A 17284-nucleotide genomic window follows, 5' to 3' on the forward strand; every position below is an offset into this window, starting at 1 on the left:
ATATTTCTGTTTGTCCTTAAGCTTCGGGTGATTTAAGGAACATTCTAATCTGTACATGAGTGTAGATGGATGAATGCTGCTGCCCCTGTTTACTTCCTGCTTTTGAGACCTGTAACAGAAATGATCATGACCCATTGAATACTGGGCACGAATCCAAGAAGGAGGCTGTCGGTGGAGGACACTCATTTTTTTTTTCCTACTGTGAAAATTCCACTTCTTCCAAGTGCATCTTGTATTGGATACGTGTAATGCACTGCTACTCTGTGTTCTGCCTATTTTAAGGATACAGAAATTGTAGTTGGATGGTCTGTTAATATCAAGCATAAAGTTCTCAAAATAGATTATAAACACAGGTCTCTCTGGTTAGGACCCCCTCCCCTTGTGTATCTGGAGAAACTGAGTAAAAATTAAAAATACGTAGAAGCCTTGGGTTGATACTTAATTCTGTCTTTGGAAGCTACCCCATATGGGGCAGCTGGTTCACAGAGACTTTGCTTCTCAAGAATGAGAAGTGGGATTAGAAGGATGGAAGCAGCTGCTACTTAAGGTCAGTGTTGTTCTTGTGTCCATGAAATTTGGAGCAATATACAGAATTGACAGTTTCTGATTTGCTGTTGTGCCTAGAAATTAAAGGTAGCCTAGTTTGCTTTTCTCTTTTTTAAAAAATGGTTTTAGCAAGAAAAAAAGGACTCAGGTTACTAACGTGAGGAATGAGAGGGGATATTACTAACAACCTCACAGAAATAAAAGAGGATTATAAGAGAATACTATGAACAGTTGAATACACTAACAATTTTGATAACCTAGATACAATGAAAAAATTCCTAGAAAGAGATTGAGTCAAGAAGAAATAGAAAATCCAAATAGACCTATAACAAATGAAGAGATTGAATTAGTAACCAAAAAATCATCCAAAAAGAAAAACTCAGTCCCAGATGGCTTTACCAGTGAATTCTATCAAGTGTTTAAAGAATTAACATCAAGCATTCCTAAACTCCTCCAAAAAATGCAAGAGGAGGGAATACAGCTTAGCTAATTCTATGAGGCCACTGTAAAACCCTGATACCAAAATTAGACAAAGACATCACAAGAAAGGAAACTATGGTTCAATATTTTTTATAAATATACACATAAAAATTCCTCAACTCAGTACATGCAAACTGAATCCAGCAACATATAAAAAGGATTATACACCCTGACGAAATGGGATTTATCCTATCAATGCAAAGTTGGTTCAACATATGAAAATTAACAAGGTGAGATACCATGTTAATAGAATAAAGGGGAACAAAATCACATAATCACCTCAATAGATGCAGAAAAAGCACTTAACAAAATTTAACATCTTTCATGATAAAAACATTCAACAAAGCTGCAATAGAAGAGCATCTATGAAAAGCCTGTATCTAACATTATACTTACCGGTGAAGGACTAAAGGCTTTCCTCCTAAGATCAGCAATAAGACAAGGATATCTGCTTTTGCCACTTTTATTCAACATTGTACTGGAGGTTCCAGCCAGGACAATTTGGCAAGAAAAAGAAATAAAGGCATCCAGATTGGAAAGGAATAAGTAAAACTATATCTGTTTGCAGATGACACGGTTTTATATGGAGAAAATCCTAAGGAATCCACACAAAAAAACCTGTTAGAGCTAATAAATGAATTCAACAAGGTTATAAGATACAAGAACAACATACAAAAAGCAATTGTATTTCTCTCTACTAGTGATGAACCATCCAAAAAGGAAATTAAGAAAATAATTCCTTTTATAGTAGAATAAAAAAACAATAAAATACTTAAGAATAAATGTAACAAAAGAAATGCAAGGCTTGTACACTGAAAATTACAAAACATTGTTTAAAATTATTAAAGATGACCTAAATAAGTGAAAAGATATCTATGTTCAAGAATTGGAAGACATATTATTAAGATGGCAGTATTCCTCAACTTGATCCTCAGATTCAGTGCAATTCCTTATCAAAATCCTAGCTGACTTTTTGGGCAGAAATTGACAAACTGATCTTAAAATTAATATCAAAAAGCCAAAACAATCTTGAAAAAGAGAAATAAAGTTGAAGGAGTCACATTTCCTCATTTAAAAACTTAACTGAAAAAAGAGCCAATGGGAGTTCCCTGGTGGCCTAATGATTAGGATTCCAGGCTTTCACAACACTGCGTGGCCCAGGTTCAATCCCTGGTCAGGGAACTGAGATCCTGCAAGCCACATGGCGTGGCAAAAAAAAGAGAGAGAGAGCTAAGAATATACAGGGGAAAGGACAGTCTCTTCAGTAAACGGTGTTGGGAAAACTGGACAGCCACATGTAAAAGAATGAAACTGGAACACTATCATACACCATACACAAAAATTAACTCAAAATAGATTAAAGACTTGAACATAAGATCTGAAACCATAAAACTCTTAGAAGAAAACATAGGCAGTTAGCTCCTTGACATAAGTCTTGGTGATGATTTTTTGAATCTGACACCAAAAGCAAAAACAACAAAAGCAAAAATAAACAAGTGGGACTGCATCAAACTAAACAGCTTCTGCACAGCAAAGGAAACCAACAAAATGAAAAGGCAGCCTACTGAATGGGAGAAAATATTTGCACATCATATATCTGAAAATAAATGATGAATTCATATAACTCAATAAATAGAAAAAAAAACAGTTCAAATAAAAAATGGGCAGAAGATCTGAATGGAATTCTTCCAAGGAAGACATACAGAGAGTCAACAGGAACATGAAAAGATGCTCAGAATCACTAATCATTAGGGAGATGCAAATCAAAATCACAATGCTATATTACCTCATACCTGTTAGAATGGCTGATATCAAAAAGACAAGAAATAAAAAGTGTTGGCAAGGATGTGGAGAAAAGGGAACCCTCGTGTACTGTTGGTGGAAATGGAAATTGGTGCAGCCACTATGGAAAACAGCATGGAGGTTTCTTAAAAAATTAAAAATAGAACTACCATATGATCCAGCAATTCCACTTCTGGGTATTTACCCGAAGAAAATGAAAAACACTACCTCAAAAAGATATATGTACCCCCATGTTCATTGCAGTGTTATTTGCAATAGCCAAGTTATGGAAACAATCTAAGTGTTCATCCATGGATGAATTTTTGTACATCAAAGGACTCTTATCAAAAATGTGAAAAGACAGCCAATAGAATTGGAGAAAAATATTTGTGGTTCATGCATCTGATGAGTCTAATATCCAGGTAAAAAACTGTTTCAACTCAATGATAAAAGGAAAAATGACCAAATTTTTAGAATGAGGAAAGGATTCAAATAGACATTTCTCCAGAGAAGAAATACAGATGGCCAATAAGCACATGAAAAGATGCTCAACATAATTACTCATTAGGAAAATACAAATTAAAACTTCAATGAGATACTACTTTACACCTAAAAGGATAACTAAAATTTTAAAAATTAATAATAAATGCTAACAGGGTTGTAGAGAAATTGGAACCCACACGCATAGCTGGTGGGAATGTAAAATGTTGCAGCTGATTTGGAAAACAGTCCCTCAGAAGTTAAACACAGAGTTTCCATATGGCCCAATGGTTATATTCTTAGGTATATACCCAGGAAACTTGAAAACATGTTCACATAAAAACTCCTTCAGGATTATTCATAGCATTATTCATGATAGCCAAAAAGTAGAAACAGCCCATCTAACAATCCATCAACTGATGGATAGGCAAACAAAATGTGATATATTTATACAATGGAATAGTATTTAGCCGTAAAGCACAAGATATTACTGAAACATGCTGCAACCCTGCTTGAACCTTGAAAACATTACGTTAAGTGAAAGAAGCCTACCACAAAAGGCCACATGTATTTATGATTTCATTTATATGAAACATCCAGAATAGCCAAATCCATAAAGACAGAAAGTGGATTTGTAATTGCCAGGGACTGGAAGGGGGTTGAGAAATAAGAGAATGACTGCTAATGGGTTTGGGGTGGCAAAGATACTCTGGAACTACTGGCAATTGTTGTACAACTCTGAATATACTAAAACCTACTAAATTGTACACTATAAATAGGTGAATTTTATAGTCCTATCTCAAATTACATCTCAATTATAAAAAAATTTTTTTTTCTGACCACATAACGTAGCTTGTGGGATCTTAGTTCCTCATCCAGGGATTGAACCCAGGCCCTCAGCAGTGAGAGCATGGAGTCTTAACTACTGGACTGCCACGGAATTCCCGAATATAAAATGGTTCTAAAAAAATCACTTTAAACTTAAAAATATATTGGGTGATGTAATCTAAATATTTTAATGATTAAAATTTGAGTATATTTTATTATAATGTACTGTTGGGAAATTGGATGTACTCTTAAATTCTCAGGTACTTTCTAACATATATCTTGTAAATTATCTTTCTATATAAATGTTACTGTGGGTTTTCTGAAGTGATCATTTTATGTTCTTTATTTATTTTTTTATTTTTGGCTGTGTTGGGTCATCGTTGCTACACGCAGGCTTTCTCTAGTTGCGGCGAGCGGGGGCTGCTCTTTGTTGCGGAGCACAGGCTCTAGGCGCGTGGGCTTCAGTAGTTGTGGCACGTGGGCTCAGTAGTTGTGACTCGTGGGCTGTAGAGCTCAGGCTTAGTAGTTGTGGTGCACGGGCTTAGTTGCTCCCCGGCATGTGGGATCTTCCTAGACCAGGGATAGAACCCGTGTCTCCTGCATTGGCAGGCGGATTCTTAACCACTGCGCCACCAGGGAAGTCCCATGTTAAGTTTGATTATTGATTTTTGGCCCCAATATTGATTTTATTAGAATTCTATTAATAACTTGGCTCTGGGTTGTGGAGGGATCTTGTCAGTTTAACAGGTTAGAGAATGCATTTCAGTCCTTGATTGCAAGATTTTATTTAATAGAAAGGGATGTTGTTAAGTTGTATAATGCTAGGTTGATAATGATTTAACACGTAGGGCAAACTAAAGTGAAGTGATCCTTAGCATGCCTGAACAGGTGAGTGACAAGTACCGCAGATTTGTGTATCAGTTAACCTTTTTATTATGGTAGGTCCCAACTGCCAAATGTTAAAATATTTAGAAATTGCGAGGAAAAGAAGTAAAGTAAGGTAATTCATCATTTTTAAAATTAAAATTCTTGGCGCTAAAGTAATAAAGGAAATTAAATGAGTTTTCTGTTTTTTCAAGTTATTGTACCTCTGAGGCTTAATCTTGGGTAGATATGGAGCTTCCCAGAAAATTTAACTGCAATATGTATTAATCAGTTATTGCTGAATGAGAAACTGCCCTACAGCTCAGTGGTTTAAAACAACAGTTATTTTTGCTTATATATCTGTAGAGCTGCTGTGGGTTAGGTGACTTAGGCTTAGCTGTGGGTGTGTGGGTGGGCTTTAATTCTCCCTGTGGGTTGGGCTTGGCACCTCATTTGGGGTTTGGCCCAGTCTTACTGTTTGTGTTTCTTCTGGGGCCTAGGCTGAAGGGGCAACATATTCCTGCTGAAACTCTTCTCGTGGTGATGACAGAGGTAACAAGAGGGCAAGACCAACTGCACAAAGATATTTCAAACCTCTGTTTGCATACTTTCTGCTAACACCCCATTGGCCAAATCATCAGATGCAAGGCTATGGGGGCAGGAGAGTATGCTCTGTCCACCATGAGGCCAAAGTAAGACATATGGTCAAGCTAAGCATCTGATGGGAAGGAAAATAATATACTCCTTACAGGGAGGTGGGGTTTCGGATAGAAGGTAGTGGTTATTTTTGAAGAAAAACCAAATCTATTATACAGTATAAAAAATGAGATGGGGCTTCCCTGGTGGCGCAGTGGTTGAGAGTCCGCCTGACGATGCAGGGGACACGGGTTCGTGCCCTGGTCCGGGAAGATCCCACATACCGCGGAGCAGCTGGGCCCGTGCACCATGGCCGCTGAGTCTGCGTGTCCGGAGCCTGTGCTCCGCAACGGGAGAGGCCACAACAGTGAGAGGCCTGCGTACCGCAAAAAAAAAAAAAATGAGATGGTGACCATATTGAGTTGCATGATTTTTGTATGTCAAGTGAAAAATCGTCACTAGGCCATTGTTTAGTCTAGTTTAGTCTAAGTTGTTTTTTTGTTTTTTTCTTTACATCTTTATTGGAGTATAATTGCTGTACAGTGGTGTGTTAGTTTCTGCTTTATAACAAAGTGAATCAGTTATACATATACATATGTTCCCATATCTCTTCCCTCTTGAGTCTCTCTCCCTCCCACACCTCCAGGCGGTCACAAAGCACCAAGCTGATCTCCCTGTGCTATGTGCCTGCTTCCTATTAGCTATCTACCTTACGTTTGGTAGTGTATATATGTCCATTCCTCTTTCTCGCTTTGTCACAGCTTACCCTTCCCCCTCCCCATATCTTCAAGTCCATTCTCTAGTAGATCTTTGTCTTTTTTCCTGTCTTACCCGTAAGTTCTTCATGACATTTTTTTTTCTTAAATTCCGTATATATGTTAGCATACGGTATTTGTCTTTCTCTTTCTGACTTACTTCACTCTGTGTGACAGACTCTAGGTCTATCCACCTCATTACAAATAGCTCAATTTCGTTTCTTTTTATGGCTGAGTAATATTCCATTGTATATATGTGCCACATCTTCTTTATCCATTCATCTGATGATGGACACTTAGGTTGTTTCCATCTCCTGGCTATTGTAAATAGAGCTGCAATGAACATTTTGGTACATGACTCTTTGAATTATGGTTTTCTCAGAGTATATGCCCAGTAGTGGGATTGCTGGGTCATATGGTAGTTCTATTTGTAGTTTTTTAAGGAACCTCCATACTGTTCTCCATAGTGGCTGTACCAATTCACATTCCCACCAGCAGTGCAAGAGTGTTCCCTTTTCTCCACACCCTCCTCAGCATTTATTGTTTCTAGATTTTTTGATGATGGCCATTCTGACTGGTTTGAGATGATATCTCATTGTAGTTTTGATTTGCATTTCTCTAATTATTAATGAAGTTGAGCATTCTTTCATGTGTTTGTTGGCAGTCTGTATATCTTCTTTGGAGAAATGTCTATTTAGGTCTTCTGCCCATTTTTGGATTGGGTTGTTTGTTTTTTTGTTATTGAGCTGCATGGGCTGCTTATAAATTTTGGAGATTAATCCTTTGTCGGTTGCTTCATTTGCAAATATTTTCTCCCATTCTGAGGGTTGTCTTTTGGTCTTGTTTATGGTTTCCTTTGCTGTGCAAAAGCTTTGAAGTTTCATTAGGTCCCATTTGTTTATTTTTGTTTTTATTTCCATTTCTCTAGGAGGTGGGTCAAAAAGGGTCTTTCCGTGATTTATGTCATAGAGTGTTCTGCCTATGTTTTCCTCTAAGAGTTTGATAGTGTCTGGCCTTACAGTTAGGTCTTTAATCCATTTTGAGCTTATTTTTGTGTACGGTGTTAGGGAGTGATCTAATCTCATACTTTTATATGTACCTGTCCAGTTTTCCCAGCACCACTTATTGAAGAGGCTGTCCTTTCTCCACTGTACATTCCTGCCTCCTTTATCAAAGATAAGGTGACCATATGTGCGTGGGTTTATCTCTGGGCTTTCTGTCCTGTTCCATTGATCTATCTTTCTGTTTTTGTGCCAGTACCATACTGTCTTGATTACTGTAGCTTTGTAGTATAGTCTGAAGTCAGGGAGCCTTATTCCTCCAGCTCCGTTTTTCGTTCTCAAGATTGCTCTGGCTATTCGGGGTCTTTTGTGTTTCCATACAAATTGTGAAATTTTTTGTTCTAGTTCTGTGAAAAATGCCAGTGGTAATTTGATAGGGATTGCATTGAATCTGTAGATTGCTTTGGGTAGTAGAGTCATTTTCACAATGTTGATTCTTCCAATCCAAGAACATGGTATATCTCTCCATCTATTTGTATCATCTTTAATTTCTTTCTTCAGTGTCTTATACTTTTCTGCATACAGGTCTTTTGTCTCCTTAGGTAGGTTTATTCCTAGATATTTTATTCTTTTTGTCGCAGTGGTAAGTGGGAGTGTTTTCTTGATTTCACTTTCAGATTTTTCATCATTAGTGTATAGGAATGCCAGAGATTTCTGTGCATTAATTCTGTATCCTTCTACTTTACCACATTCATTGATTAGCTCTAGTAGTTTTCTGGTGGCATATTTAGAATTCTCTATGTATAGTATCATGTCATCTGCAAACAGTGACAGCTTTACTTCTTCTTTTCCGATTTGGATTCCTTTTATTTCTTATTCTTCTCTGATTGCTGTGGCTAAAACTTCCAAAACTATGTTGAATAAGAGTGGTGAAAGTGGGCAGCCTTGTCTTGTTCCTGATCTTAGTGGAAATGGTTTCAGTTTATCATCATTGAGGACGATGTTGGCTGTGGGTTTGTCATATATGGCCTTTATTATGTTGAGGAAAGTTCCCTCTGTGCCTACTTTCTGCAGGGTTTTTATCATAAATGGGTGTTGAATTTTGTCGAAAGGTTTCTCTGCATCTATTGAGATGATCATGTGGTTTTTCTCCCTCAATTTGTTAATATGGTGTATCACATTGATTGATTTGTGTATATTGAATATATCTGCGTATATTCCTTGCATTCCTGGAATAAACCCCCCTTGATCATGGTGTATGATCCTTTTAATGTGCTGTTGGATTCTGTTTGCTAGTATTTTGTTGAGGATTTTTGCATCTATGTTCATCAGTGATATTGGCCTGTAGTATTCTTTCTTTGTGACATCCTTATCTGGTTTTGGTATCAAGGTGATGGTGGCCTTGTAGAATGAGTTTGGGAGTGTTCCTCCCTCTGCTATATTTTGGAAGAGTTTGAGAAGGATAGGTGTTAGCTCTTCTCTAAATGTTTGATAGAACTTGCCTGTGAAGCCATCTGGTCCTGGGCTTTTGTTTGTTGGAAGATTTTTTAATCACAGTTTCAATTTCAGTGCTTGTGATTGGTCTGTTCATATTTTCTATTTCTTCCTGATTCCGTCTTGGCAGGTTGTGCATTTCTAAGAATTTGTCCATTTCTTCCAGGTTGTCCATTTTATTGGTATAGAGTTGTTTGTAGTAATCTCTCATGATCTTTTGTATTTCTGCAGTGTCAGTTGTTACTTTTCCTTTTTCATTTCTAATTCTATTGATTTGAGTCTTCTCCCTTTTTTTCTTGGTGAGTCTGGCTAATGGTTTATCAATTTTATCTTCTCAAAGAACCAGCTTTTAGTTTTATTGATCTTTGCTATCGTTTCCTTCATTTCTTTTTCATTTATTTCTGATCTGATTTTTATGATTTCTTTCCTTCTGCTAACTTTGGGGTTTTTTTGTTCTTCTTTCTCTAATTGCTTTAAGTGCAAGGTTAGGTTGTTTATTCGAGATGTTTCCTGTTTCTTAAGGTAGGATTGTATTGCTATAAACTTCCCTCTTAGAACTGCTTTTGCTGCATCCCATAGGTTTTGGGTCATCGTGTCTCCATTGTCATTTGTTTCTAGGTATTTTTTTATTTCCTCTTTGATTTCTTCAGTGATCACTTCGTTATTAAGTAGTGTATTGTTTAGCCTCCATCTGTTTGTATTTTTTACAGATCTTTTCCTGTAATTGATATCTAGTCTCATAGCGTTGTGGTCGGAAAAGATACTTGATACAATTTCAATTTTCTTAAATTTACCAAGCCTTGATTTGTGACCCAAGATATGATCTATCCTGGAGAATGTTCCATGAGCACTTGAGAAAAATGTGTATTCTGTTGTTTTTGGATGGAATGTCCTATAAATATCAATTAAGTCCATTTTGTTTAATGTGTTATTTAAAGCTTGTTTCTTTATTGATTTTCATTTTGGATGATCTGTCCATTGGTGAAAGTGGGGTGTGAAAGTCCCCTACTATGACTGTCGATTTCCCCTTTTATGGCTGTTAGTATTTGCCTTATGTATTGAGGTGCTCCTATGTTGGGTGCATAAATATTTACAATTGTTACTGTTACAATTCTTGGATCGATCCCTTGATCATTCTGTAGTGTCCTTCTTTGTCTCTTGTAATAGTCTTTATTTTAAAGTCTATTTTGTCTGATATGAGAATTGCTACTCCAGCTTTCTTTTCGTTTCCATTTGCATGGAATATCTTTTTCCATCCCCTTACTTTCAGTCTGTATGTGTCTCTAGGTCTGAAGTGGGTCTCTTGTAGACAGTATATATATGGGTCTTGTTTTTGTATCCATTCAGCCAATCTGTGTCTTTTGGTCGGAGCATTTAGTCCATTTACATTTAAGGTAATTATCGATATGTATGTTCCTATTCCCATTTTCTTAATTGTTTTGCGTTCGTTATTGTAGGTCTTTTCCTTCTCTTGTGTTTCTTGCCTAGAGAAGTTCCTTCAGCATTTGTTGTAAAGCTGGTTTGGTGGTGCTGAACTCTCTCAGCTTTTGCTTGTCTGTAAAGGTTTTAATTTCTCCATCAAATCTGAATGAGATCCTTGCTGGGTAGAGTAATCTTGGTTGCAGGTTTTTCTCCTTCATCACTTTAAATATGTCCTGCCAGTCCCTTCTGGCTTGCAGAGTTTCTGCTGAAAGATCAGCTGTTAACCTTATGGGGATTCCCTTGTGTGTTATTTGTTGTTTTACCTTTGCTGCTTTTTTTTTTTTTTTTTTTTGTGGTACGCGGGCCTCTCACTGTTGTGGCCTCTCCTCTGTTGCGGAGCACAGGCTCTGGACGTGCAGGCTCAGCGGCCATGGGTCACGGGCCCAGCCGCTCCATGGCATGCGGGATCTTCCCGGACCAGGGCACGAACCCATGTCCCCTGCATCGGCAGGTGGACCCTCAACCACTGCGCCACCAGGGAAGCCCCCCTTGCTGCTTTTAATATGTTTTCTTTGTATTTAATTTTTGACAGTTTGATTAATATGTGTCTTGGTGTGTTTCTCCTTGGATTTATCCTGTATGGGACTCTGGGCTTCCTGGACTTAACTATTTCCTTTTCCATATTAGGGAAGTTTTCAACTATAATTTCTTCAAATATTTTCTCAGTCCCTTTCTTTTTCTCTTCTTCTGGAACTCCTATAATTCGAACGTTGGTGCATTTAATGATTTAATGTTGTCCCAGAGGTCTCTGAGACTGTCCTCAGTTCTTTTCATTCTTTTTTCTTTATTCTGCTGTGCAGTAGTTATTTCCACTATTTTGTCTTCCAGGTCACTTATCCGTTCTTCTGCCTCAGTTATTCTGCTATTGATCCCATCTAGAGTATTTTTCATTTCATTTATTGTGTTGTTCATCATTGTTTGTTTCATCTTTAGTTCTTCTAGGTCCTTGTTAAATGTTTCTTGCATTTTGTCCATTCTATTTCCACGATTTTGGATCATCTTTACTATCATTATTCTGAATTCTTTTTCAGGTAGACTGCCATTTCCTCTTCATTTGTTAGGTCTGGTGGGTTTTTATCTTGCTCCTTCATCTGCTGTGTGTTTTTCTGTCTTCTCATTTTGCTTATCTTACTGTGTTTGGAGTCTCCTTTTTGCAGGCTGCAGGTTCGTAGTTCCCGTTGTTTTTGGTGTCTGTCCCCAGTGGCTGAGGTTGGTTCAGTGGGTTGTGTAGGCTTCCTGTTGGAAGGGGACTAGTGCCTGCCCCTCCTGTTGGAGGGGACTAGTGCCTGTGTTCTGGTGGGCGAGGCTGGATCTTGTCTTTCTGGTGGGCAGGTCCACATCTGGTGGTGTGTTTTTGGGTGTCTGTGGACTTATTATGATTTTAGGCAGCCTCTCAGCTAATGGGTGGGGTTGTGTTCCTGTCTTGCTAGTTGTTTGGCATAGGGTGTCCAGCACTGTAGCTTGCTGGTCGTTGAGTGAAGCTGGGTGCTGGTGTTGAGACGGAGATCTCTGGGAGATTTTCGCCATTTGATATTATGTGGAGCTGGGAGGTCTCTTGTGGACCAGTGTCCTGAAGTTGGCTTTCCAACCTCAGAGGCACAGCACTGACCCCTGGCTGCAGCACCAAGAGCCTTTCATCCACACGGCTGAGAATAAAAGGGAGAAAAAAATAATTGAAAGAAAGAAAGAAGGAAAAGGAAGGAAGGAAGATGGAAAGAAGGAACGAAAGGAGGGAGGGAGGAAGGAGGGAAGGAAGGAAAAAAAGAAAGATTAAAGTGAAATAAAATAAAATATAATAAAGTTATTAAAATAAAAAATAATTATTAAGAAAAAAATTTTTTAAAACGGACGGATAGAACCCTAGGACAAATGGTGGAAGCAAAGCTATACAGACAAAATCTCAGACAGAAGCATACACATACACACAAAAAGAGGAAAAGGGGAAAAAAATCATAAATCTTGCTCTCAAAGTCCACCTCCTCAATTTGGGATGATTCGTGTCTATTCATGTATTCCACAGATGCAGGGTACATCAAGTTGATTGTGGAGCTTTAATCTGCTGCTTCTGAGGCTGCTGGGAGAGATTTCCCTTTCTTTTCTTTGTTCTCACAGCTCCCAGGGACTCAGCTTTGGATTTGGCCACGCCTCTGCGTGTAGGAGGGCATCTGTTCTTCGCTCAGACAGGACCGGGTTAAAGGAGCAGCTGCTCTGGGGACTCTGGCTCACTCAGGCCGGGGGGAGGGAGGGGCACGGAGTGCTGGGCGAGCCTGCGGCGGCAGAGGCCGGCATGACGTTGCACCAGCCTGAGGCGTGCCGTGCATTCTCCCGGGGAAGTTGTCCCTGGATCCCGGGACCCTGGCAGTGGTGGGCTGCACAGGCTCCCTGGAAGGGGGGTGTGGATAGTGACCTGTGCTCGCACACACGCTTCCTGGTGGCGGCAGCAGCAGCCTTAGCGTCTCATGCCCGTCTCTGGGGTCCGCGCTTTTAGCTGCGGCTCGCGCCCGTCTCGAGCTCCTTTAAGCAGCGGTCTTAATCCCCTCTCCTCGCTCACCAGGAAACAAAGAGGGAAGAAAAAGTCTCTTGCCTCTTCAGCAGGTCCAGACTTTCCCCCGGACTCCTTCCTGGCTAGCCGCTAGCCGTGGTGCACTAACCCCCTGCAGGCTGTGTTCACGCCGCCAGCCCCAGTCCTCTCCCTGCGCTCCGACCAAAGCCCAAGCCTCAGCTCCCAGCCCTGCCCGCCCCGGCGGGTGAGCAGACAAGCCTCTCGGGCTGGTAAGTGCCGGTCGGCACCGATCCTCTGTGCGGGAATTTCTCCGCTTTGCCCTCTGCATCCCTAATGATGTGCTCTCCTCCGCGGCTCCGAAGCTTTCCCCCTCTGCCACCCGCAGTCTCTGCCCACGAAGGGGCTTCCTAGTGTGTGGAAACCTTTCCTCCTTCACAGCTCCTTCCCACTGGTGCAGGTCCCATCCCTATTCTTTTGTCTGTTTTTTCTTTTGCCCTACGCAGGTACGTGGGGAGTTTATTGCCTTTTGGGAGGTCTGAGGTCTTCTATCAGCGTTCAGTAGGTGTTCTGTAGGAGTTGTTCCACGTGTAGATGTATTTCTGGTGAATCTGTGGGGAGGAAGGTGATCTCCAGTCTTACTCTTCTGCCATCTTCCCCTCATCCCTAAGTTGTTTTAATACTTAATAGACAGTTAATAGATAATACTGTTTTTGTATTCTCATGTTTTTTTATAGATTGTTTTACTTTAGCTATAGAATTTTTTTTTTTTAAGATTAACAACCAGAAAACACACAGTAAGTTATTAGAAGCATCATTCATTAGAAGCATCGTCCATCAACCTGAAGAAAAAAGTTATGTGATTTTCATTTCAGGAAGGTAAGTGGCCTATACTATTACAGTTCAGTGCCTTCAAAGATAGTTGGTCAGTATACCAAATATACTTAATATATTCAGAGAAATGTAACTTTTTTTGACAAGATTATATGTTTACATAATAAAATGGGGTAGTTAGTGAAAAGTAAGTTTTTTTTTGTCACACTTCTCAGTTGGTCCTGTAGTTCTCTTTCCTAGAAGTCTTCACTATTACTAGTTTCTTGTGTATCCTTCCATACCTTTTGTGTGCCTAAACAAGCATACGTTTCTATATCTTTCCTTCCTCCCACTGTCTCCCTTTTTTTCTTTTTACACAAAGGGAAGTACACCCTGTTATGCACCTTGCACTATTTGGCTTAACAATGTTTCTCGGTTCTAGGTCCATATCAGTTACTTACAGTTCTATTTTTTAGACAGATTTATTAAAGCATAATTTATGTATAATAAAGTGAACCCTTTTAAAGGGTACAATTTGGTGGATTTTGACAGATTTACACACTCTTGGAACCACCATCATAATCAAGATAGAGATCATTTCCATTACCTCCAAAAGTCTATCTCTCCCTCCACTCCTGACCCCAGGCAGTGACTCATCTGCTTTCTGTTACTGTAGATAAGTTTGCCTTTTCTAGAATTTCCAAAAAGTAGAATCATAGTTTGTATAGTCTTTGTGTCTAGCCTTTTTCATTCAGCATCCTGATTGTGAAGTTCGTTCATGTGGTTCCAGTAGTTTGCTCCCGTTGATTGCAGAGTGTTCTGTTATATTGACATACCACATTTTTGTTTATCCATTCACCCGACTTTGGGGTTGTTTTCAGATTTTGGTTATTGTACACAAAGCTGCTTTTAAGATTTTTGGACAAGTTTTTATGTGGAGTGAACAGTATTCCTTCCTAAAAAATCTTTGTTTACCTCAGAATCTCAAAGATTTTTGCCTTTTTTTTTCTTTTAGAGTTTTATAGTTTTACATTATGTCTATGATCAGTCTCAACTTAGTTTTGTGTGTTGTGTGAGGTAAGTGTTGATTTTTTTTTTTTTTTCTACTTGGATATCCAGTAGTTCCAACACTGTTTTTTTTCAGACTTTTCTTTCAACTGACCATAAATGTATGGGTCTGTTTCTGGATTTTCTTCCATTGATCTCTGTGTCCCTTTGTCTTGATTACTGTAGCTTTTTAGTAAGTCTTGAAATCAGATAGTGTATTTCGAGGTTTTTTTTAAAGGGCTTTGACTATTGTATGTGGATTTTTTTTTTTTTTTTTTTGCTTTTTCACATAAGTTTTAAAATCAGCTTGTCAGTTTCTGTATAAAAAGCCTGTGGGAATTTTGCCTGGAATTGAGTTGAATCTCATCTCTGCTTTGACATGATTGCATGATATAGTATGAGTGTATCATTAATTATAAAGCAGTTTATAATGATGGACATTGTGGATTTTCAGTCTGTTGCTCCAGTGTTCCAGTGAATTTTGTATTTACTTGTGTCTGTGCACTTGTGCAAGTATATCTGTAATATAAAGTCTTGAAAATGAAATTGTTTGATATTTAGCATTTATAATATAATATTGATTGATATTGACAAATTGTCCTGCATAGACATTGAATCACCTGCAGTAATATGAGAGTAACCTGTCACAAATCCTTGCTAAGACTGTGTTGTTAAACTTCTTGATCTTTTGCCAGTCTGACAGGTAAAAAATGGTATTTTGATTTGGTTCTAATTTGTTATTCTGTTATTATTTCACCAGCCATCTGTGGTTTACTTCCGGTGAATATATTATGGTGATAAGCTTATGCTGTTTCTTGCCAGTATTTTTCCCCCAGTTTTATCCCTCAAACTTGACTTCTGAATTTTGTAACAAGGCTTGAAAGCCTTACCCACTCAAGACAAATAGTAAAATTCTCCCAAGTTTTAATCTGTTTTTTATGGGGGGGGTTGTTTTATTTTTATTATTATTATTTTTTTTGGCCGCACCGCGCAGTTCCCCAACTGGGGATTGAACCCGCGCCCTTGTCAGTGAAAGCGCAGAGTCCTAATCATTGGACCACCAGGGAATTCCCATGACAAACTTTTCAAAATCTTTTTTTCTCCATTGTGCTAGATGCTTTGACCCTTTTAATCTGGACACTCATGTCTTTTAATTATAGGAAAATTTCTTGAATTCTTGTTTTTTTTCAGTTCTTTTTCTCTGTTTTCTAAAACCAGAATTACTGGACTCTTCTGCATGGCTGGTCCTTTTTCTTCTCTTTTGTCTCCTATTTGCCACCTTGCTGTTTTTGTTCTGCTTTATAGGTGATCTCCTTACCTTTATCTTCTATTGCTTCTATTGACTTTTTAATTTCTTTAATATTAGTTTTAATTTTCAAGAGTTCCTTTTTGTACTGTGAATGTTCTTATATATTTGTTTCATGAATGAATTAACTTATTTTTAGTTTTTGTCTGTGCATTGTTTTTTTCTTCCAAGCTACTTCCTCCCTGTTTTTTTAAGGGTCTCCTCTTGTATGTGGTGATTTCTGGTTTTGCTCATGGTTACAAGTGAGACACTAAAAACTAATTGGAAACTGTTTAGATGGTGGGTAGTCTCCTGCTGGTAGGGTGTGAGTGAGTGAGTGTGTGTATGTCTGTGATTAATGACTGTGGGCCCTATCAGTATTTTTTAGGTCTTTTCTCTAGTTTTGTCAAATTCATTAGAAAATTATCTTTTAGTCTCCTTCCTAGAAGGCATAGGCTAGGCTGCTGTCCTCTGGGAGTCTCTGAGTAGGCAAAGAGCGTTTGGGGTGGAAGGACTGGGTTTCAGTAATCAGTATGTGTACTGCTACTTACTCCCTCTGTTGTCAGTGTGATACTTCCTCCCTCAGCTGTGACTGTTGAGCCCACAGACCAAAGACCTTTTGTTTTACTCCTTCCCAAAATTTATACCAGTCTTTAGGGAGTGATGCAGGGGTAGTCTTCTGGGTGGTAGTAATTGGAAAGGCTGTGTGGCAGTCTTTCCCCTTTTGTGAGTCCCATTTTCCTCCCCATAACCTATCTCCTGGTACTGCCAATTTCTGCTTCTTGAGGGATTCTGTGGTTTACGTAGAGCTGTTTCTCACTTGGCTTTCCTGTTTCTAATTTAAGATCAGTTTTTTTTTGAGTCTGGAGGTTAGTTATTTGTCCTTCTTTGTAGCTTCTGTACGTTTAATTTTTATCATCTACACTTTTGTTCTTCATCCTTTGAGTTTATGGTTTTGTCTTGCTTCGTTTTAATCTGTTGCTTTTTTTTTTAGTGGGTATTACATGAGAGTAGAGGTAAATGTGTGTGTTTAAATCTGCCTTTTTTACTGTGTGTCACTGTTTTTCTATGAATATAGTTATTTATGTGTACTGTTTTTCCTCAAAATAGGATTTTACTAGCTTAACCATTATATGTCTATATTATGAATTGTTTTTTGTATTTTAAAACTTTTTTTAAAACATAAAATGGATTTCATCAATGAAATAGAAACGTTATATTTCATTGGATGCATGTACCATAGATTACTTCAGGTTAGAAATACTAAAATTAAGTGCTATGTGTAAACTGA

General features: G+C 38.5%; 1 protein-coding gene across 4 annotated transcripts in view; it reads left to right on the plus strand.

Moving 5' to 3' along the window:
- ESCO1 (establishment of sister chromatid cohesion N-acetyltransferase 1) overlaps positions 1–17284 on the plus strand; it is a 95060-nt gene that overhangs the window by 12956 nt on the left and 64820 nt on the right. For 3 of the 4 annotated variants that reach the window (XM_067699545.1, XM_067699546.1, XM_067699547.1), the window contains exon 2: positions 13624–13727. The gene's annotated coding sequence lies outside the window, so the exon portion shown is untranslated. Of the gene's footprint in view, positions 1–13623; positions 13728–14676; positions 14739–17284 lie in introns of all 4 variants that reach the window. The other variant, XM_067699544.1, reaches the window with a different exon arrangement.

This window comes from Pseudorca crassidens, chromosome 12 (genome assembly GCF_039906515.1).
Source record: "Pseudorca crassidens isolate mPseCra1 chromosome 12, mPseCra1.hap1, whole genome shotgun sequence".
In the NCBI taxonomy this organism is placed as follows: Eukaryota; Metazoa; Chordata; class Mammalia; order Artiodactyla; family Delphinidae; genus Pseudorca; species Pseudorca crassidens.